Genomic DNA, 25,315 nt, shown 5'->3' on the forward strand with positions numbered 1-25,315 from the left:
CTCTCCTGCCTTGGCAGGTGGGTTCTTTGCCTCTAGTGCCACTGGGGAAAGCCCGTAAGTCACCTCGTCATCATTATTGCTGTTGGAGGACTGGTTACATATTGGGTCCAATAAAAGACAATCAATTCAGTTCAATTCAGCCACTCAGTCGTGTCCGACTCTTTGCGACCCCATGAATCCCAGAACGCCGGGCCTCCCTGTCCATCACCAACTCTCGGAGTTTACTCAAACTCATGCCCATCAAGATGGTGATACCATCCAGCCATCTCATCCTCTGTCGTCCCCTTTTCCTCCTACCCCCAGTCCCTCCCAGCTTCAGGGTATTTTCCAACGAGTCAACTCTTTGCATGAGGTGGTAAAAGTATTGGAGTTTCAGCTTCAGCATGAGTCCTTCCAATGAACACCCAGGATTGATCTCCTTTCGGATGGACTGGTTGTATCTCCTTGCAGCTCAAGGGACTCTCAAGAGTCTTCTCCAACACCACGGTTCAAAAGCATCAATTTTTCGGCACTCAGCTTTCTTCACAGTCCAACTCTCACATCCAAACATGACCACTAGAAAATCCATAGCCTTGACTAGACGGACCTTTGTTGGCAAAGTAATGTCTCTGCTTTTTAATACGCTATCTAGGTTGGTCATAACTTTCCTTCCAAGAAGTAAACGTCATTTAGTTTCATGGCTGCAATCACCATCTGCAGTGATTTTGGAGCCCAGAAAAATAAAGTCTGACACTGTTTCCCCATCTATTTCCCATGAAGTGATGGGACCAGATGCCAAGATCTTAGTTTTCTGAATGTTGAGCTTTAAGCCAAGTTTTTCAGTCTTCTCTTTCACCCTCATCAAGAGGCTCTTTAGTTCCTCTTCACTTTCTGCTATCATAGTAGTATCATCTGCATATCTGAGATTATTGATATTTCTCTGGCAATCTTGATTCCAGCCTGTGCTTCTTTCAGCCCAGCATTTCTCATGATGTAGTCTGCATATAAGTTAAATAAGCAGGGTGACAATATACAGCCTTGACATACTCCCTTTCCTATTTGGAACCAGTCTGTTGTTCCATATCCAGTTCTAACTGTTGCTTCCTGACCTGTATATAGGTTTCTCAAGAGACAATAATCTTATAAAATAGGATATAAGTAATGCAGATAACAATGCTGATAAAGTTACAGCTTAACAAGGAGACAAAAGCATAAACAGTTTGAAAGCAAAAGATAAATTAAGCAATGATTAATGTGACTAGTTGTAATCCAGTTGCAGTAAGCCATCAAGTCCATAGAAGAGCCAGTTGGAGAAATTAAATTTTCACAGGATCATATATAGAGAAAAAGAAAATGGCTTATCCTTGTAAGAGAAAAGGTTTTCCTGAAAAATAGATTCGAGCGAGTTTTTTTTTTTATTATTTTCTAAAGTTATAAATCATACTCATCAGTTCATTCAGTCCCATGTAATTGAACTTTGATAACTCTTAAAGGCAAGCCCATATTTAGATCAACAAACTTAAACAGTACCAGCTATCAACTTAATATTGAATACTTTCCTGTTCACCTGTGAACCTGAAAGTCATTTGGATCAGTTTCTTTAAATGTAATGCTGTTTCTAAAATTAGATAGAGCTCCTTATAAATTTAATTTTGTTATTACCTTTTAGAAGTAAAGATATCTCATGTAAAATGCTTGCACAGACATAAACAGGCAGACTAGATACCTCATTGTTTCATTTAAAACTTTAATAAAGAACCAAGTATTATGATATAAATTTTCTAGTTTATAAACAATTGGTATACATTAACGTTTCTTTTTCTTTTCCATTTATTTTTATTAGTTGGAGGCTAATTACTTTACATCATTGCAGTAGTTTTTGTCATACATTGAAATGAATTAGCCATGGATTTACATGTATTCCCCATCTCGATCCCCCCTCCCACCTCCCTCTCCACCCGATCCCTCTGGGTCTTCCCAGTGCACCAGGCCCAAGCACTTGTCTCATGAACCCAACCTGGGCTGGTGATCTGTTTCACCCTAGATAATATACATGTTTCAATTCTGTTCTCTTGAAACATCCCACCCTCGCCTTCTCCCAGAGTCCACAAGTCTGTTCTATACATTTGAGTCTCTTTTTCTGTTTTGCATATAGGGTTATCATTACCATCTTTCTAAATTCCGTATATATGTGTTAGTATACTGTAATGGTCTTTATCTTTCTGGCTTACTTCGCTCTGTATAATGGGCTCCAGTTTCATCCATCTCATTAGAACTGATTCAAATGTATTCTTTTTAATGGTTGAGTAATATTCCATGGTGTATATGTACCACAGCTTCCTCATCCTTCGTCTGCTGATGGGCATCTAGGTTGCTTCCATGTCCTGGCTATTATAAACAGTGCTGCAATGAACATTGGGGTGCACGTGTCTCTTTCAGATCTGGTTTCCTTGGTGTGTATGCCCGAGCTAATCAATGAATACACTAAAGTTGCAGGATATAAAATTAACACACAGAAAACTCTTGCATTCCTGTACATTAACTATGAGAAAACAGAAAGAGAAATTAAGGAAACAATACCATTCACCATTGCAACAAAAAGAATAAAATACTTAGGAGTATATCTACCTAAAGAAACAAAAGACCTATACATAGAAAACTATAAAACACTGATGAAAGAAATCAAAAAGGACACAAACAGATGGAGAAATATACCGTGTTCATGAATTGGAAGAATCAATATTGTCAAAATGGCTATACTACCCAAAGCAATCTATAGATTCAATGCAATCCCTATCAAACTACCAATGGTATTTTTCACAGAACTAGAACAAATAATTTCACAATTTGTATGGAAATACAAAAAACCTAGAATGGCCAAAGTAATCCTGAGAAAGAAGAATGGAACTGGAGGAATCAACCTGCAAGACTTCAGACTATACTACAAAGCCACAGTCATCAAGACAGTATGGTACTGGCACAAAAACAGAAATATAGATCAATGGAATAGAATAGAAAGCCCAGAAATAAACCCACGAACCTATGGAAATCTTAACTTTGACAAAGGAGGCAAGGATATGCAATGGAAAAAAGACAACCTCTTTAACAAGTGGTGCTGGGAAAACTGGTCAACCACTTGTAAAAGAATGAAGCTAGAACACTTTCTAACACCATACATAAAAATAAACTCAAAATGGATTAAAGATCTAAATGTAAGACCAGAAACTATAAAACTCCTAGAGGAGAACATACGCAAAACACTCTCTGACATAAATCACAGCAGGATTCTCTATGACCCACCTCCCAGAATACTGGAAATAAAAGCAAAAATAAACAAATGGGACCTAATGAAACTTAAAAGCTTTTGCACAACAAAGGAAACTATAAGCAAGGTGAAAAGACAGCCCTCAGATTAGGAGAAAATAATAGCAAACAAAGCAACAGACAAGGGATTAATCTCAAAAATATACAAGGAACTCCTGCAACTCAATTCCAGAAAAATAAATGACCCAATCAAAAAATGCGCCAAAGAACTAAACAGACATTTCTCCAAAGAAGACATACAGATGGCTAACAAACACATGAAAAGATGCTCAACATCACTCATTATCAGAGAAATGCAAATCAAAACCACAATGAGGTACCATTACACGCCAGTTAGGATGGCTGCTATCCAAAAATCTACAAGCAATAAATGCTGGAGAGGGTGTGGAGAAAAGGGAACCCTCTTACCCTGTTGATGGAAATGCAAACTAGTACAGCCATTATGGAAAACAGTGTGGAGATTTCTTAAAAAACTTTAAATAGAACGACCATATGACCCAGCAATCCCACTACACACCGAGGAAATGACATCTGAAGGAGACGAATGCACCCCAATGTTCATCTCAGCACTGTTTATAATAGCGAGGACATGGAAGCAACCTAGATTCCCATCATCAGACGAATGGATAAGGAAGCTCTGGTACATATACACCGTGGAATATTACTCAGCCATTAAAAAGAATTCATTTGAATCCATTCTAATGAGATGGATGAAACTGGAGCCCATTATACAGAGTGAAGTAATCCAGAAAGATAAAGACCATTACAGTATACTAACACATATATATTGAATTTAGAATGATGATAATGATAACCCTATATGCAAAACAGTTAAAGAGACACAGATTTACAGAACAGACTTTTGGACTCTGTGGGAGAACTCAAGGGTGGGATGTTTCGAGAGAACAGCATCAAACCATGTATATTATCTAGGGTGAAACAGATCAGCAGCCCAGGTTGGATGCATGAGACAAGTGCTTGTGCCTGGTGCACTGGGAATACCCAGAGGGATCGGGTAGAGAGGGAAGTGGGAGGGAGTATCTGGATTGGGAATACATGTAAATCCATGGCTGATTCATGTCAATGTTTGACAAAAACCACTACAATATTGTAAAGTAATTAGCCTCCAACTAATAAAAATAAATGAGAAAAAAAAAGTAAATGCAATAAGTATGTTTCCAATAAATGCAGGAAAAATCCAGCCAATATGGAGAAAGCCTATCAGCCTATCTCTCCCACTGATTATAGCTAACATTTTTATATGGAATAAAAAAACCAGCTATCTCTAGATTATTAAATTTCTATGATTTTCTGAAAAAGACAAAACTATAGGTACACAAAACAGATCAGTTAGTTTTCTAGGGCTGAGGGTGGAAGAAGAAGCTGAGTACAAAGTGATATGAAAGACGTTTTTTGGTGTGATGGAACTGTTCTTTAACTTGATTCCAGTAATGAGTATATAATTTTTGGGAAAAGGCATGGAATTGTGCAGGAAAAAGGTAACTTTTCCTTTTTATAAAGTGTACCTCAGTAAATCTGACACAAATAAAGTATTTATGGGAGTTCCTCTCTGTTGCATTGGAGGAAGTGTGTAGGAAGACTGGTCTATAGTGAATCTTGAAGGTAAATGCTATGACATTGTGAGGGATATAAGAAGGTTTTCAAATAATAATAATAATAAAAAAAAACATAGCCATGATTTAGGCAGAATATAGCACCATGAAAAATTAATTGTATTAAGAGAGATTGAATTCAGAGAAACAAGTTTGAATACTCTTGCCCAAAGGTGATAATTGTTCAAAGTAAGAAAACACTCAGGTAATGAAAGACAAATTTCAACTCTGATGTCTCTGTTGTAGCATAGCATACTCTTTTTAAATTATATCTAACAAATCTTTAAAGTACACTTTAAAGAATTCATCTGCATTCTTCACCTGCAAGTTCACCTGTGATTGTGTGTGTGTATATATATATATATATATACATATATATATATATATACACACACTTAAATACATACAGATAAATAGATAGAAACATACATACATACAGATAGATAGATAGACAGATACTTCTGAGCCAGACTTGCCTGTGAATATCCAGGAGTCTCCAGCAGAGGCATGGGTTGATATTGGCCTGCCTTGGGTTCAGGGGCACTGAATACAACAGTCCTAGGAACCATGGCATGCTGGCATATGTTCTTTTGAAGGAGCTTGCCATTACCACCATTACCCCTCCATAGTTTGGCCTCAGTCCAAACCACAAGGAGGGAACACAGCCCCACGCATCAACAGAAAATTGGATTAAAGGCCCGGTCCATCAGAGCAAGACCAGATTCCCCCACAGCCAGTTTCTCTCATCAGGAAGCTCCCACAAGTCTCTTATCCTTTTCTATCAGAGGGCAGACAAAATGAAAACCACAATCACAGAAAACTAACCAAACTGGTCACATGGATCACAGCCTTGTCTAACTCAATGAAACTATGAGCCATGCTGTGTAGGGCCACCCGAGATGGACCAGTCATGGTGAAGAGTTCTGACAAACCATGGTCCACCGGAGAAAGGAATGGAAAACCATTTCAGAACTCTTGCCTTGAAAATTCATGAACAATATTAAAAGGTAAAAAGATATGACACTGAAAGATGAACTCCCCAGGTCAGTATATGTCCAATATGTTACTGGAGAAGATTGCAGAAATACCTCCAGAAAGAATGAAGGGGCTGAGCCAAAGCAAAAACAATGCCCAGTGTGTATGAGACTGGTGGTGAAAGTAAAGACTGATGATGTAAGAAAAATACTGCATAGGAACCTGGAATGTTAGGTCCATGAATCAAGGTAAATTGGGAAGTGGTCAAAAAAGAGATGGCAAGAGTGAACATCAACATTTTAGGAATCAGTGAGCTAAAATGGACCAGAATGGGAGATTTTAATTCAGATGTCCATTATATCTACTATTGTGGGCAAGACTCCCTTAGAAGAAATGGAGTAACCCTCATAGTCAATGAAAGAGTCTGAAATGCAGTACTTTGATGCAGTCTCATAAATGACAGAATAATCTCTGTTCATTTTTAAGGCAAACTATTCAGTATCACAGTAATCCAAGTCTATGCCCTGACCACTAATACTGAAGAAGCTGAAGTTGAAAGGTTGTATGAATACCTACAAAAACTTCTAGAATTAACACCAAAGAAAGATGTCTTTTTCATCATAGGGGTCTGGAATGCAAAGTAGGAGTTCAAGAGATACCCAGAGTAATGGACAAGATTAGGGTTAGAGTACAAAATGAAACAATGGCAAAAGCTAACAGAGTTTTGTCAAGAGAATGCTCTGGTCATAGCAGACACCCTCTTCCAACAACACAAGACAACTCTACACATGAACATCACCAGATGGTCAATATCGAAATCAAAATGATTATATTTGCAGCTGAAGATGGAGAAGCTCTATACAGTCAGCAAAAGGAAGACTGGGAGCTGCCTGTGGCTCAGACCATGAACTCCTTATTGCCAAATTCAGACTTAAAGTGACAAAAAAGGTAGGGAAAACCACTGGACCATTCAGGTATGACCTAAATCAAATTCCTTACAATTACACAGTGGAAGTGACATATAGATTCAAGGAATCAGATCTGATAGACAGAGTACTTGAAGGACTATGGTCAGAGGTTCCTAACACTGTGCAAGAGGTGGTGATAAAGACCATCCTCAAGGAAAAGAAATGTAAAAAGCAAAATGGTTGTCTGAGAAGGTATGACAAATAGCTGAGAAAAGAAGAGAAGCTAAAGACAAAGCAGAAAAAGGAAGATATACCCTGTTGACTGCAGAGCTCCAAAGAGTAACAAGGAGAGAGAAGAAAGCCTTCCTAAGTGATCAGTGAAAAGAAATAGAGGAAAACAATAGAATGGGAAAGTCTAGAGATCTCTTGAAGAAAATTAGAGATACAAAGGGAACATTTCATACAAAGATGGGCACAATAAAGGACAAAAACATTATGGAACTAACAGAAGCAGAAGATATTAAGAAGAAGTGGCAAGAATACAGAGAAAAACTATTCAAAAAAGATCTTCACGACCCAGATAATCACGATGGTGTGATCACTCACTTAAAGCCAGACATCCTAGAATACGAAGTCAAGTGGGGCTTAAGAAGAATCACTATGATCAAAGCTAGTGGAGGTGATGGAATTCCAGCTGAGCTATTTCAAATCCTAAAAGATGATGCTGAGAAAGTGCTGCACTCAATATGTCAGCAAATTTGGAAAACTCAGCAGTGGCCACAGGACTGGAAAAGGTCAGTTTCATTTCAAACCCAAAGAAAGGCAAGGCCAAATAATGTTCAAACTACCACACAGGTGCACTCATCTCACATGCTAGCAAAGTAATGCTCAGAATTCTCCAATCTAGGCTTCAACAGCATATGAACCGAGAACTTCCATATGTTCAAGCTGGATTTAGGAAAAGGCAGAGGAACCAGAGATCAAACTGCCAACGTCCACTGGATCATAAAAAAAGCAAGATAATTCCAGAAAAATATCTACTTCAGCTCTGTTGACTATGCTAAAACCTTTGACTGTGTGGATCACAACAAACTGTGGAACATTCTTTAAGTGGTGGGAATAACAGACCACCTTATATGCCTATGAGAAACCTGTATACAGGTCAAGAAACGACAAGTTAGAATCAGATATGGAACAACGGACAGGTTCAAAGTTGGGAAAGGAGTACATCAAGGCTGTATATTGTCACCCTGCTTACTTAACTTATAAGCAGAGTGCATCATGTGAAATGCTAGGCTGGATGAAGAACAGGTGGAATCAAAATTGCAGAGAAAAATATCAATAACCTCAGGTGTGCAGATGACACCACTCTTATGGAAGAAAGTGAAGAGGAAATAAAGAGCCTCTTGATGAAGGTGAAAGAGGAGAGTGAAAAAGCTGGCTTAAAATTCAACATTTCAAAAACTAAGATCATGTCGTCCAGTCCCACCACTTCATGGCACATAGATGGAGAAACAATGGAAACAGTGACATACTTTATCTTCTTGCGCTCCAAAATCAGTGTGTACAGTGACTGTTGCCATGGAATTAAAAGACACTTGTTCCTTGGAAGAAAAGCTATGACAAATATAGACAATATATTAAATGTCAGATATATTACTTTGCCGATAAAGTCCGTCTAGTCAAAGCTATGGTTTTTCCAGTAGTCATGTATAGATATGAAGATGGAACATAAAGAAAGATGAGTGCCAAAAAATTGATGCTTTTGAACTTTAGTGTTGAAGACTCTTGAGAGTCCCTTGGACTGTGAGGAGATCAAACCAGTCAATCCTGAAGAAATCAATCCTAACTATTCATTGGAGGAAGACTGATGATGAAGCTGAAGGTTTGGCCACCTGATGCAAAGAGTACGCTCATTAGAAAAGACCCTAATACTGGGAAAAATTGAAGGCAGGAGGAGAAGAGGATGATGGAGATTGAGATGGTTGGATGGTATCACCTACTCAATGGACACGAATTTGAACAAGCTTTGGGAGTTGGTGATGGACAGGGAATCCAGGCTGCTGCAGTCCATGGGGTCTTAAAGAGTCCGACAGAACTGAGTGTCTGAACTGAATTGAATGTATATATATACAAATAAATTACCATTCAGGTCTTATTTACTATACTAGGAAATCTCTAATGTAGTGCTGTGATATGATCTCATCTATTTTTCCTGTTCGTTTTTCGGGGGGACAGTGGTGAAATAAGCACACCAATTAAGAATTAATATAACTTTCAATAATGTTAATTTAATGTCATGCTGACTAGATAAATGCATAGCATTGCATATTATCAAACTGTGCTCATTTTGGTTAGCAAGCTGTATTTGTGGAGGTGATTCTTAATGATTGCAATCAAGCCATAGATTTTATAACTTCTTTTTATTTCAATATCATGCCATTCCTAATTTGTCAATGTCATATCATTAACACCCATAAATAATTATGTGGAGACTGTTCTCCCATTGGAATAAAGTGACAATGTGCAAAAAGGAGAAAATTAATTTTAAGACACTTTTTCAAAACCTTTAAATTGCTAAGTTTAACAGATTTTCACAGAAATTTGTATCAGGACATTAATTGACAATCTGTTAGCCTTGGTCCTTAATTAGTCCCCTGGCTTTTGAAGTATGCAATGATAAGACATTGATCTCTAGAATTATTATGCTTTCATGACATAAATATTAATAATCTTGTGATATCGGCTATAATATAGTGTAAATGTCTCAATTTCTGCTGCTGCTGCTACATCACTTCAGTCGTGTCCGACTCTGTGCGATCCCATAGACGGCAGCCCACCTGGCTCCCCCGTCCCTGGGATTCTCCAGGCAAGAATACTGGAGTGGGGTACCATTTCCTTCTCCAATGAAGTAAAGTGAAAAGTGAAAGTGAAGTCTCTCAGTCGTGTCTGACTCTTCGCGACCCCAAGGACTGCAGCCTACCAGGCTCCTCCGTCGATGGGATTTTCCAGGCAAGAGTACTGGAGTGGGGTGCGATCGCCTTCTCTGCTCTTAACTTCTAGAATACAGTAACTGTCATGAGTAAAATAAACAGTTTAACATGTTTTATTAATGTATATCTACTTGTGTATTATATCCCCTTATATTTTTCGAAGTATAGTTCCTAACAGATTTTAATATAGTTATCTCTTTAGAATCTATTCTAAAGAGATTTTATTTGAAAGCTGTAAGGTATAAGCTATGATATTAGGTTGTGGCTACATTTACCACTCTAACTGAATATTTTACCAAATATTTCATCAAAATCATTTCTTTATTGATTTTAGAAAGCAATGATATTGTGGGTAAATTCTAGGACTTGGAGTCTCAGTTCAGTTCAGTTCAGTCGCTCAGTCATGTCTGACTCTTTGTGACCCCATGGACTACAGCATGCCAGTCCTCACTGTCCATCACCATCTTCCAGAGTTTACTCAAACTCATGTCCATTGAGTCGGTGATGCCATCCAACCGTTTCATCCTCTGTTGTTCCCTTCTCCTCTCACCTTCAATCTTTCCGAACATCAGGGTCTTTTCAAATGAGTCAGTTCTTCGCATCAGGTGGCCAAACTTTATTTTTGGGGGACTCCAAAATCACTGCAGACGGTGAGTGCAGCCATGAAATTGAAAGACGCTTACTCTTTGGAAGAAAAGTTATGACCAACCTAGACAGCATATTAAAAACAGGGACTTTACTTTGCTGACAAAGAGCTGTCTAGTCAAGTCTGTGATTTTTTACAGTAGTCATGTACGGATGTGACAGTTGGACTATAAAGAAAGCTGAGTACCAAAAAATTGATGCTTTTGAACAGTGGTGTGGAAAAGACTATTGAGAGCCATTTGGACTGCAAAGAGATCCAATCAGTCCATCCTAAAGGAAATCAGTCCTGAATATTCATTGGAAGGACTGATGCTGAAGCTGAAACTCCAATAGTTTAACCTGGCTTAATATAGTAGCTTTAGTACTTAATAGCTATGTGACTTTGGGCAACTCACATAGCTTTTCTGAGTTGAATTTTTACTCTGTTAAATGAAGGTAATAATGTGCATATCACAGAATTGTTGATGAAATGAGATAATGTATACAGAAGTGTCTAGTAAAGTGATACTTAGTAGAAGTTTAAATATAATAGTTAATTCTAAAACTATACAATTCTAGTTGTTACCATAATATTTGGTATTCAGACGACTAAATTCACTTTTCATTGGTATACATAAATAAGTTCAAATTTGAATTTTAAATCTACAAAGACTTCATTGTATCTCTTAGGTAATACAACTGTGCCTTGATTCATTTGTAAAATAGACTAATACTACTCCCTATGATAACTTTTTATGGGAATGAAATTGTAGCTCTGATGACTTTTTAAAAATTAATACAAAGTAAATATTTATAAATTTTACTAATAAAAGTATTTTATTTGTGGCTTACACACTTTTAATGTAATTAAATTTATATTCCTCTTATTTCCAAAAAGGATATAGTATAGCTTGTAATGTTAAAGTATATAATGTGAGCAATTAAACTGCTTACAACCTAGTTCATTTTCTTAGTAAAAAAACAAAAACAAAAACAAAAACTATTGCTAAAAAGTGAAATGGTGAAGTGAGTAAAACTTTTTCTTCACTTTGAATATATATTAATATTTTCTGAACAAAACTGTACTTTATATTTAACTTAAGATCCTTATGTGAGTGTGCTCATGTTAAGTTGCTTCAGTAGTATCCGACCCTTTGCAACTCTATGGACTGTAGCCTGCCAGGTTTCTCAGTCCATGGATTTTTCCAGGCAAAAATATTGGAGAGGATTGTCGTACCCTCTTTTAGGGGATCTTCAAGACCCAGGGATGGAATCTGCATCTCTTGCATCTCCTGCATTGGCAGGTTGGGTTCTTTACCTTTAGCACCACCTGGGGAGCCATAAGGTCCTTATATGAGTACTTATTTTAGTAGATAATGTTAAATACCCAAAGGATGAATCAACTTGTTTCAAAAACCTTATTTATGGCCAAACTATTCTGACCTAACATCTGCATAAATCACTGCTGCATATAACTATAGAATCTCAACTTAAACAACAACCAAAATATTGACATAATAAGCAATAACATTTGGCATTAATAGCATCCTTTCCTTCTTGACTAATGTAATCATTTAACCAATAAGTGTTATAACATACATCCATGTTGTGCTATATCAGATTCCTTAAAGATTCTTACACTTTTGTTATTTCTCATGTTACCAGACATTATATTAAAATTGTTCACTGATTCAATTCCATCTGCTTCATTAGATGCTAAACTTCTTGAGCTTATTCCTCCTTTAAAGTAAAAATGATATTTCTCGCTTTAAAAGAATTGGCTTAGTGATTATATAAAGGTGTAATGGCATCAACTTCCCCTTGTGAGATCACAGTTTCTTTGGACATAATTGCAGAAGCATGTTGGCAACATTCTCTAGTGTACCCATCCAATGGTACAAATATCTTATACATAAAACTTAACATTGTGAATCAGCTCTTTCTCAAAAGCCATTTACACTTTTTAAATGAAGCCTACAAATTCTACTTTTGAAGCACTGCTTTCTATGAATAAATTGTGATGTTTAAGAGTGGTAAAGGGCCTTGTGAGAAAATATAATGGAATTTCTATTTAAAAGATGCTTCTACATGCTTTCCCAGGTTTATTTCTATTGTAAGCTCATAGACATGTGAAAATCTCTGGAAAATATAACATTACTGCATTCTTCAACTTAGGAACTACTGATGATATTAATATACATTCCATTCTCATGTAAATAATCATGACCCCCTAATTCTCACTTTTTGTGATTTAATCAGATGAAATTTGAATAACAAATTCTATCCATGGGTGCCTAATTTTTGAATACCATTTTAAGTCCTTGACTCTACAAGCACAGTTTAAGTTAAAACATTCCACTATAGAAGTTGACACATCTTTATTTATCTAACATTGTAAATCAACTATAATTTAAAAATATATTCTAGAGAATAAATATCTATGAGAACAATTCTCTGCTGAGATATAACATCTATTTTGTTAAAAGTTGTAACATGTATTGGAACAGCTTCACTGATTAAACATCAATTTCCCCTTGAGCGATTTTAAATACCAAATTTAGTTCAGTCAGATGGTGCCACAAAAACAAAAACAAGTAGACGTTTTTAATTAATATGAATAAATTAGGAAAGGGCATTTTAGGTAGAAAGAATGTATGTTTGGGGATTGGTGAGTAGTTTGGTGTTGCTCAAATAACCCTCTTATATCTAAAGCTAAGATATAAGAAGGTTAATGGCAGTAAATAAAATTAATAAAGTTAGAATTGTAATTGTTAGAAAATTAGAAGATACATATTTTAAAAAGTGTGATATGATTAGTTATATATCTTCAGATTGTAGCAAACTGCTGTTCTAAGTCAGATGAAACATCTCTGCCATATGAGATGTGATAACCACACCAGGTTCTTAATTTGTGAAATTGAAATCTCTAGACAGTGACTGATGTTTAGTGAGAAGTGTAACTTCATTAATTTGATTTAAAATGCTATTGCTAGGCAAAGCAAGGATGATGAAAGATTTTATCATGATAGAGATAACAATTTTAGTTATATTAGCAAACACCCTCCTGAAACAGCAAACTTCTTCAATTAAAAACTCAGAATAAAAATTTTAACCTAATCTCTGGAAAATACAACTCTAAAATAACATCTAATCGACTCCTGTAGTATGTCTAATTTTAAGTACTACTGACTCTTAAAGAGGCTGAAACAAATTGAGAGTAGCATGAAAACATATCTATTACCATAAGTAAAGTAAATAGCCAGTGGGAATTTACTACATGATGCAGGTAGCTTAAATCAGGTGCTGTGTGATGACCTAGAGGGTTGGTGTAGGGTGGGATGTGGGAGGGAGATTCGAGAGGGAGGGGACATATGTATTCCTATGGCTGATTCATTTTGATGTATGGCAGAGACCAACACAATAATGTAAAGCAATTATCTTCCGATTAAAAATAAATTTAAAAATATACTACCAGAATGAGAAAGCAACAAAACTGAAAAATCCAACTTACCAGATAAATTTGTTTAGAATCACCTATAGAACGTTAGTAAGTTTTTGTTCTAAATAGCTACTTTGACTTTGGCAAAATTGATATTGTATTATTGTTCCTGATTGTAATTAGACATAGGTATGGTTCTTTATAAAGGGTATAGCCAGTTTGTAATTTTAAAAAATAAAAGAAAAATATGTCATCAGTTTATAGCCATGACTGCATTGGGTCATAATGTGTTATTGTCGTTGTTTTTCTTTTATTATTGAAGGGTTAGAAAAAGAATGAAGTGATGGAGGAAAAGGAAGGGTAGGCAGCAAGGGTTCAGTAGAGATTGTATGTGACCCACAACAATGAAAAATATTTGCTGACTTTACAGGAAAAATTTTGTCAATCCCTGGCTTAGAAGATACTTATGTATTTCCATGACAGAAAGACTTGTGTCAAAATCAATTAAAATTTTTAAAAGGTTATTTAAAGAAAGAGCTTATATAAAAAGTATTAGGGTCCCACACACTGTTTTTAAGTCTTTTGCTCTAGTTTGTTTCAAGATAGAATGAAAACATTTTAGCATATGAATTTCTGATATAAATTATTTTAAAAGACTCCCAAAGCATTCATTTATTGGCAGGAAGAGTACTCAACTTTTAGGCTAAAAGTCTTTATTAAATCATTTAACTCTAGTCCTTAAAAATGAGTTAGCTTCTCTTGTACAAATTTCAACAGCATCTCAGCATTTATTTGAAGATAGTATATAGAGAGGATACAAAACAAAACAAAGTAAGATGCTTTTCATCAAATGATTCCTACTGAAGGGAAAAAAAAAAAAAAAAAACAGAATAGCTGAAGCATACAGCAGCAAGAATTGAAAAGGAATAAAATAGCAGCATTCAATCACACTGCCCCCCGGCACACTTAATAGCACTCTAAGAAAAGTAAGTGATTTACTCCATTAGCATTTTTTACTTATGTATTTATTTTTGGCTGTGCTGGCTGGGGTTCATTGTCCTGTGGTCTTTTCTTTAGTTGCCATGAGCAAGGGCTACTCTTGTTGTGGTGCACAGGCTTCTCTTGTTGCGGAATAGGGGCTCTAGGGTGAGCGGGCTTCAGCAGTTGCAGTTCTTGGGCCCTAGAGCACAGGTTTAATAGCTGTGGCACCCAGGTATAATTGCTCCCCAGCATGTGGGATTGTACCAGATCAGGGAGTCTCCTCCATTGGCAGGCAGATTTTTTTTACCACTGAGCCACCAGGGAAGCTCTTCATTAACATTCAAAGTTAGCATATCTAAATGTGTGATGGTGTAGTAGAAAGAGGATCATGGTTGGAATCACGCAAGCATGGGTCTGATCTTGGCACCATTTGCTAGCTATATTTAATCAGGCTTTTAATTTTAAATTCTATGAGACCCAGTTTCTTCTTCTATGAAGTTACTTTTGTAACAAACACAAGTCTTGGCACACAATAAATGCTGATACTCATTAGTTCAGTTCAGTTCAGTCGCTCAGTTGTGTTCGATTCTTTGCAACCCCATGAATCACAGCATGCCAGGCCTCCCTGTCCATCACAAACTCCAGGAGTTTACTCAAACTCATATTCATCCAGTCGGTGATGTCATCCAGCCATCTCATCCTCTGTCGTCCCCTTTTCCTTCTGCCCCCAATCCCTCCCAGCATCAGGGTCTTTTCCAACGAGTCAACTCTTCGCATGAGGTGGCCAAAGTATTGGAGTTTCAGCTTCAGCATCAGTCCTTCCAATGAACACCTAGGACTGATCTCCTTTAGGATGGACTGGTTGGATCTCCTTGCAGTCCAAGGGACTCTCAAGAGTCTTTTCCAACACCACAGTTCAAAAGCATCAATTTTTTCAGCACTCAGCTTTCTTGACAATACAACTCTCACATCCATACATGATCACTGGAAAAACCATAGGCTTGACTAGATGGACCTTTGTTATTTTATATTTTCTTTTTTCTTTATATTGAGGACTGGCTATCTGTTTTTTAAAAAAATCATGAAACAAAATAAAAGTTGCACTTTTGACAGGAAGAAGTCAAGGAAAGAGGGGAAAAATGGTAACAAAAATTCAATTTTAAATGTAGTTCCCTGTATTTTAAGACCCTAGTCTTGGTATATCATTAGCAAAAAATTAACTTGTTCCAAAGAAAACGTAATAAGATTTCTACTGCATGACTCCTCACCAATAATTTGAATACTTTAAACATGCAAAATCTTGGGGAGGGGCTGTCTTTCATGAAGCAAGTTTATGGGATGTTCATTTGTATTCTGATGAGTGGAAGATTGCATAAAATCATTTTTCACAATATACCCCACGTCCAAGGTAAGAGAAACTCAAGTAAGATGGTAGGTGTTGTGAGAGGGCATCAAAGGGCAGACACTGAAATCATAATCACAGAAAACTAGCCATTCTGATCACTCGGACCATAACCTTGTCTAACTCAATGAAACTAAGCCATGCCGTGTGGAGCCACCCAAGACAGATGGGTTATGGTGGACAGGTCTGACAGAATGTGGTCCACTGGAGAAGGGAATGGCAAACCACTTCAGTATTCTTGCCTTGAGAACCCCATGAACAGTATGAAAAGGCAAAATGATATGATACTGAAAGAGGAACTCCCCAGGTCAGTAGGTGCCCAATATGCTACTGGAAATCAGTGGAGAAATAACTCTAGAAGGAATGAAGGGATGGAGCCAAAGCAAAAACAACACCCAGCTGTGGATGTGACTGGTGATAGAAGCAAGGTCCAATGTTATAAAGAGCAATATTGCACAGGAACCTGGAATGTTAGTTCCATGAATCAAGGCAAATTGGAAGTGGTCAAACAGGAGATGGCAAGAGTGAATGTTGACTTTCTAGGAACAAGTGAAATGAAATGGACAGGAATGGGTGAATTTAACTGAGATGACCATTATATCTACTACTGTAGGCAGGAATCCCTTAGAATAAATGGAGTATCCATCATGCTCAACAAAAGAGTCCAAAATGCAGTACTTGGATGCAATCTCAAAAATGACAGAATGATCTCTGTTCGTTTCCAAGGCAAACCATTCAATATCACGGTAATCCAAGCCTATGCCCAAACCAGTAATGCTGAAGAAGCTGAAGTTGAACGGTTCTATTAAAACCTACAAGAACTTTTAGAACATCCAAAAAAAAGATGACTTTTTCATCATAGGGGACTAGAATTTAAAAGTAGGAAGTCAAGAAAGAACTAACATCCAAAAAAACAGATGACCTTTTCATCATAGGGGACTAGAATTTAAAAGTAGGAAGTCAAGAAACACCTGAAGTAATAGGCAAATTTGGCCTTGGAGTACAGAATGAAGCAGGGCAAAGGCTAATAGAGTTCTGCCGAGAGAATGCACTGATCATAGCAAACACCCTCTTCCAACAACACAAGAGAAGACTCTACACATGGACATCACCAGATGGCAAACACCGAAATCAGATTGATTATATTTTTGCAGCTAAAAATAGAGAAGCTCTATACAGTCAGTAAGACAAGACCAGGAGAAGACTGTGGCTCAGATCATGAACTCCTTATTGCCAAATTCAGACTTAAATTGAAGAAAGTTGGGAAAACCACTAGACCATTCAGGTATGACCTAAATCAAATCCCTTATGACTACACAGTGGAAGTGAGAAATAGATTTAAGAGACTAAATCTGATAGACAGAGTGCCTGATAAACTATGGACGGAGGTTCGTGACATTGTACAGGAGACAGGGATCAAGACCATCCCCATGGAGAAGAAACGCAAAAAGGCAAAATGGTTGTCTGAGGAGGCCTTACAAATAGCTGTGAAAAGAAGAGAAGTGAAAATCAAAGGAGAAAAGAAAAATATTCCCATTTGAATGCAGAGTTCCAAAGAATAGCAAGGAGAGATAAGAAAGCCTTCCTCAGCGCTCGATGCAAAGAAATAGAGGAAAACAACAGAATGAGAAAGACTAGAGATCTCTTCAAGAAAATTAGAGATCCCAAGGGAACATTTCATGCGAAGATGAGCTCAATAAAGAACAGAAATGGTATGGACCTAACAGAAGCGGAAGATATTAAGAAGAGGTGGCAAGAATACACAGAATTGTACAAAAAAGATCTTTACGACCCAGATAATCACGATGGTGTGATCACTCACCTAGAGCCAAACATCCTGGAATGTGAAGTCAAGTGGGCCTTAGAAAGCATCACTATGAACAAAGCTAGTGGAGGTGATGGAATTCCAGTTGAGTTATTTCAAATTCTGAAAGATGATGCTGTGAGAGTGCTGCACGCAATATGCCAGCAAATTGAGAAAACTCAGTAGCGGCCACAGGACTGGAAATGGTCAGTTTTCATTCCAATCCCTAAGAAAGGCAATGTCAAAGAATGCTCAAACTACCACACAATTTCTCTCGTCTCAAATGCTAGTGAAGTGATGCTCAAAATTCTCCAAGCCAAGCTTCAGCAATATATGAACTATGAACTTCCGGATGCTCAAGCTGGTTTTGGAAAAGGCAGAGGAAACAGAGATCAAATTGCCAACATCTGCTGGATCATCAAAAAAGCAGGAGAGTTCCAGATAACATCTATTTCTTCCTTATTCATTATGCCAAAGCCTTTGACTGAGGATCACAATAAACTGTGGAAAATTCTGAAATAGATGGGCATACCAGACCACCTACCTTCCTCTTGAGAAACCTATATGCAGGTCAGGAAGCAACAGTTAGAACTGGACATGGAACAACAGACTGGTTCCAAATAGGAAAAGGAGTATGTCAAGGCTGTATATTGTCACCCTGCTTATTTAACTTATATGCAGAGTACATCATGAGAAATGCTGTACTGGAAGAAGCACAAGCTGGAATCAAGTTTCCCGGGAGAAATGTCAATAACCTCAGATGTGCAGATGACACCACCCTTATAGCAGAAAGTGAAGAGGAACTAAAAAGCCTCTTGATGAAAGTGAAAGAGAAGAGTGAAAAAGTTGGCTTAAAGCTCGACATTCAGAAAACTAAGATCATGGCATCTGGTACAATCACTTCATGGGAAGTAAATGGGGAAACAGTAGAAACAGTGTCAGACTATTTTTTTTTTTTTTTTTTTTTAGGCTCCAAAATCACTGCCGATGGTTATTGCAGTTATGAAATTGAAAGATGCTTACTCCTTGGAAGGAAAGTTATGACTAACCTAGATAGCATATTAAAAATCAAAGACATTACTTTGCCAAGAAAAGTCCAGCTAGTCAAGGTTATGGTTTTTCCAGTAGTCAAGTGTGTATGTGACAGTTGGACTATAAAGAAAACTGAGCACTGAAAAATTGATGTTTTTGAACTGTGGTGTTGGAGAAGACTCTTGAGAGTCCCTTGAACTCCAAGGAGACCAACCAGTTCGTCCTAAAGGAGATCAGTCATGGGTGTTCATTGGAAAGACTGATGCTGAAGTTGAATCTGTAATACACTGGCCACCTCATGGGAAGAGTTGACTCATTGGAAAAGACCCTGATGCTTGGCGAAATTGGGGGCAGGAGGAGAAGGGGACGACAGAGGATGAGATGGTTGTATGGCATCACCGACTCGATGGACATGAGTTTGGGTAAACTCCAGGAGTTGGTGATGGACAGGGAGGCCTGGTGTGCTGTGATTCATGGGGTCGCAAAGAGTCGAACACGACTGAGCGACTAAACTGAACTGAACTGACTAGTCATTTTATGATAGGAGCATTCAACCTTGATATGTCCCATTTGAAAAAAAAAATTCACAACACTTTTACTTGAATATATTTTTATTCATGTTTTATCTATATTTCTTATCTGTCATAATTTGAAATACATATCCTGAAAAGTTGCAAATTCACTTTTAACAAGCTTTTGGCCACAGCTTCAATCTAAAAGCAATGCAGTGTTTTTGTATTTTCTATTATATTATGATTTTATATGCATGAGTTTCAATGAAGCAATTTTAGAAATGTCAAAGAAATTAATTTAGTGATGCTTAAGAGGTAAAAATAGGATTAAGGTGAATACTAAAATTATAAGTACCTTAGGTTTTATGGTATTACTAAAGAGCCAAATATTCTAAAAGATATTCTTCTTCTAAAATCAACTTTTACTATAATTTAGTGACAACTTGCCAAGCACAATAAAATTGTTAATCAATATCTAAATCTAATGTATCCTATTATATCCCTTATTTTCCTACACTGTCTTTCACCAAGCACACTCTAACATAGGGAATGCTTCTATAACCCCTCTATCACCTTAGAATGGAGTATAAAGTCCATATCTTCCTCAAAGTTTTTCAAGACTAACGCCATTTTTTCTAGATATTTCCAAGCAAGAAAAGCATAGCTTTGTTCAAAATATTTATAATCATTCTATTTATATTTGTCTATCAATATGGGATGAATACTCAGCTATTTTACTTACCAAGATTATAAAATCCTTAGGGAAGACATCAAGCTTTCAAACAATGTGAGAGCTGTTTTTTATTTATTTATTTATTTATTTATATTTTTGAGAAAGAGAGAGACTATCTGGATATTTTCATGTATATGACCACATAGCATATATGAATTTAACTGCCAATGTTACTATCCACTACAAATCAAAGCAATATTTGACTTAAACAACTAGCACATTTCATGGATTTATTATATTCTGCCTTTTGTGGTTCACAAAGAGTAGCATTTTTAGTTGCAGGATAGCAAATAGCCATTTTAAGATATAAATTGCTCTGACTGTGTTTGGGCTTCCCTGATGACTCAGACGGTTAAGAATCTGCCTCCAATGCATGAGACCCAGGTTCAATCCTTGGGTCAGTAAAATCCCCTGGAGAAGGGAATGGCTACCTGCTTCAGTATTTTTGGTGGAGAATTCCATGGACAGGGGATTCCCTGGTGGTTCAAACGGTAGAGTCTGCCTGCAGTGCAGGAGACCTGCATTTGATCCCTGGGTCAGAAAGATACCTTGGGGGAGGAAATGACAACTCACTTCAGTATTCTTGCCTGGAAAATCTGACGGATGGAGGAGCCTGGCAGGCATGGGGTTACAAAGAGTCAGACACAACTGAGCAACTTCACTCATTTTCCATGGACAAAAGAGTATGGTGTGCTTCAGTCCCTGGGATCGCAAAGAATCAGACACGACTAACACTGTTATGATATCTCCCATCATTTCTAGTTCATCGAGTGATAAATGCATTTATACCAATCAGGGGTTGGGAAGATCCCCTGGAGTAGAAAATGGCAACCCACTCCAGGACTTTTGCTGGAAAACTCCATGGACAGAGGAGTCTGGTGGACTTTAGGTAATGGAGTTGTAAAAGAGTCAGACATGACTTAGCAACTAAACAGCAACAAACCTCCTATTATACAAACTCATCTTCAATTACAACAAGTTGTGTTATTTTAATTATTTTACTTCTCCATCTAAGGCATGATCTGATTAAGTAGGAACAGGCACAGCACAGATATGAGATAAGAGCAAAAAATAAATATGGTATTGGTACTGTTGTTCATGAAAAGACTCAATAAACATTTTTTAAATTGGAGTTTATAAAATCACAGAGATAGAAATAAATTTAACAAGTCAAGAATAGGAAAAAATTAATCCAAGGTGATATAAATCAGAAGAATAAAGAAGAGAATTAACTTAAAAAGGTATAGAAGATAAGGGGTGTAAAGAAAATGTTTTAGTGAAGTGTTGGTAATATAGGTGCAAACATTTCTCAAGATTAGTTGAACTTAAAAGCTGTGTACTTTACTGCATGCAATTTGGCCTCATTAAACAGTCAAAAAGGAAAAGGAAAATAATTTTCAGAAAAATAAATACAGCACTGAAATGTATGAGCTGGAAAAAATTACATGGCATATGTGGCATGATATATAATGCAGTTTGAAAATACAGATTTCACTTAACTTTGAAAGGTCTGGATCTATTTTGTCATGAAGAGGAGAACAACACACTGATATTGGAATCAATTAATTTTGTTAGATTCAAATAGGATTTTGATAGATCATCCAAAGTTTCTCATCTGTAACCTCTCTTCCACAAGCTATTATCCATATATAAGGTTATCATCTTATATATTTCCAAAAGCACTATGGAACTTCTGGTAAAGTTTACCACTAAATGCTAAGCAAGTAATTCCAGAGAGATTGGGTTGAGTCATTTTGTGAGATTCTGCAAGAACAGAAGCTTAAAATGGGAATATTTGAAAATTATTCAGAAATTAGCTACCATAAAGATTAAAACAATGAGGAAATAACTATAGGTAAGACTTAATGATTCTTAATATATTCTTAATATATTAATATTCTTAATATCTGTAATATAAAATGATGGCCTTAGAGTACAATTTCCTGAAGCATAGAGTATTCTGCTTAAATTTGTCTGAAGAGTTGCACTGAATTAGAACAAAATCCTGAATATGACAACTGTGACTCACTTTGAGAAAGGTTACTACTAAGGGACTTATGTAATTCAATGAAGCTATGAGCCATGCCATGAAGGAGCCCTCAAGATGGACAGGTCATAGTGAAGAGTTCTAAGAAAACATGGTCCACTAGAGGAGGAAATGGCAACACACTCCAATATACTTACCTAGAGAACCTCATGAACAGTATGAAAAAGCAAAAAGGTATGACACTGAAAGATGTGCTCCCCAGGTCAGAAGGTGTCAAATATGCTACTGGGGAAGAGCTGAGAAAAATTACTAATAGCTCTAGAAAGAGTGATGTGGCTAGGCCAAAGCAGAAACAACGCTCAGTTGTGGGGGTGTCTTGGTGGTGAAAGTAAAGTTTGGTGCTGTAAAAAACAATACTGCCCAGGAATTGGGAATGTTAGGTCCATGAATCAAGGTAAATTGGACACGGTCAAGCAAGAGATGGCAAGAGTGAACATCAACATCATAGGAATCAGTGAACTAAAATTGGCAGAAAATGGGCACATTTAATTCATATGCCCTGCCTATTATATCTATTGCTGTTGGCAAGAATTCTTTAAAAGAAATGGAGTAGCCTTCACGGTCAACAAAAGAGTCTGAAATGCAGTACTTGGGTGCAGTCTCAAAAATGACAGAATGATATCAGTTCACTTCCAAGGCAAACCATTCAACATCACAGTAATCCAAGTCTATGCCCCAACTACTGATGCCAAAGAAGCTGAAGCTAATCGATTCTGCAAAGACCTACAAGACCTTCTGGAACTAACAAGGAAAAAAAAAGTTGTCCTTTTTATCATAGGGGATATGAATACAAAAGTAGAAGTGAATAGATAACTGGAATAACGGGCAAGTTTGGCCTTGAGATACAAAATGAAGCAGGACAAAAGCTAACAGAGTTTTATCAAGAGAACATGCTGGTCATGCCAAACATCCTTTTCCAATAACCCAAGAGCCGACTCTACACATGGACATCACCAGATGGTCAACACTGAAAGCAGATTATGTTTTTCTGCAGCTAAAAGCAGACAATCAATGTAATACACCACATTAACAAATTGAAAGATAAAAACCATATGATTATCTCAATAGATGCAGAAAAAGCCTTTGATAAAATTCAACATTCATTTATGATTAAAACTCTCCAGAAAGCAGGAATAGAAGGAACATACCTCAACATAATAAAAGCTAAACCCACAGCAAGCATCACCCTCAATGGTGAAAAATTGAAAGCATTTCTCCTGAAATCAGGAAGAAGACAAGGGTGCCTACTCTCACCACTACTATTCAACATAGTTTTGGATGTTTTGGCCACAGCAATCAGGGCAGAAAAAGAAGTAAAAGGAATCCAGATAGGAAAAGAAGAAGTGAAACTCTCTCTGTTTGCAGATGACATGATCCTCTACATAGAAAACCCTAAAGACTCTACCAGAAAATTGCTAGAGCTAATCAATGAATACAGTAAAGTTGAAGGATATAAAATTAACACACAGAAATCCCTTGCATTCCTATACACTAACAATGAGAAAACAGAAAGATAAATTAAGGAAACAATACCATTCACCATTGCAACAAAAAGAATAAAATACTTAGGAGTATATCTACCTAAAGAAACAAAAGACCTATACATAGAAAACTATAAAACACTGATGAAAGAAATCAGAGAGGACACAAACAGATGGAGAAATATACCATGTTCATGGATTGAAGAATCAATATTGTCAAAATGGCTATAGTACCCAAAGCAATCTATAGATTCAATGCAATCCCTATCAAACTACCAACGGTATTTTTCACAGAACTAGAACAAATAATTTCACAATTTGTATGGAAATACAAAAAACCTCGAATAGCCAAAGTAATCCTGAGAAAGAATAATGGAACTGGAGGAATCAATCTGCCTGACTTCAGACTCTACTACAAAGCCACAGTCATCAAGACAGTATGGTACTGGAACAAAGACAGAAATATAGATCAATGGAACAGAATAGAAAGCCCAGAGATAAATCCACGAACCTATGGTCACCTTATCTTCGACAAAGGAGGCAAGGATATACAATGGGAAAAAGATAAACTCTTTAACAAGTGGTGCTGGGAAAACTGGTCAACCACCTGTAAAAGAATGAAACTAGAACACTTTCTAACACCATACACAAAAATAAACTCAAAATGGATTAAAGATCTAAATGTAAGACCAGAAACTATCAAACTCCTAGAGGAGAACATAGGCAAGACACTCTCCGACATAAATCACAGCAGGATCCTCTATGACCCACATCCCAGAATTTCAGAAATAAAAGCAAAAATAAACAAATGGGACCTAATGAAACTTAAAAGCTTTTGCACAACAAAGGAAACTATAAGCAAGGTGAAAAGACAGCCCTCAGATTGGGAGAAAATAAGAGCAAATGAAGCAACAGACAAAGGATTAATCTCAAAAATATACAAGCAACTCCTCCAGCTCAACTCCAGAAAAATAAATGACCCAATCAAAAAATGGGCCAAAGAATTCAACAGACATTTCTCCAAGGAAGACATACAGATGGCTAACAAACACATGAAAAGATGTTCAACATCACTCATTATCAGAGAAATGCAAATCAAAACCACAATGAGGTACCATTATACGCCAGTCAGGATGGCTGCTATCCAAAAGTCTACAAGCAATAAATGCTGGAGAGGTTGTGGAGAAAAGGGAACCCTCTTACACTGTTGGTGGGAATGCAAATTAGTACAGCCACTATGGAAAAGAGTGTGGAGATTTCTTAAAAAGCTGGAAATAGAAGTGCCATATGACCCAGCAATCCCACTTCTGGGCATACACACCAAGGAAACCAGATCTGAAAGAGACACGTGCACCCCAATGTTCATCGCAGCACTGTTTATAATAGCCAGGACATGGAAGCAACCCAGATGCCCATCAGCAGACGAATGGATGAGGAAGCTGTGGTACATATACACCATGGAATATTA

The sequence above is a fragment of the Odocoileus virginianus genome, chromosome X (genome assembly GCF_023699985.2).
Source record: "Odocoileus virginianus isolate 20LAN1187 ecotype Illinois chromosome X, Ovbor_1.2, whole genome shotgun sequence".
NCBI classification, from domain to species: Eukaryota; Metazoa; Chordata; class Mammalia; order Artiodactyla; family Cervidae; genus Odocoileus; species Odocoileus virginianus.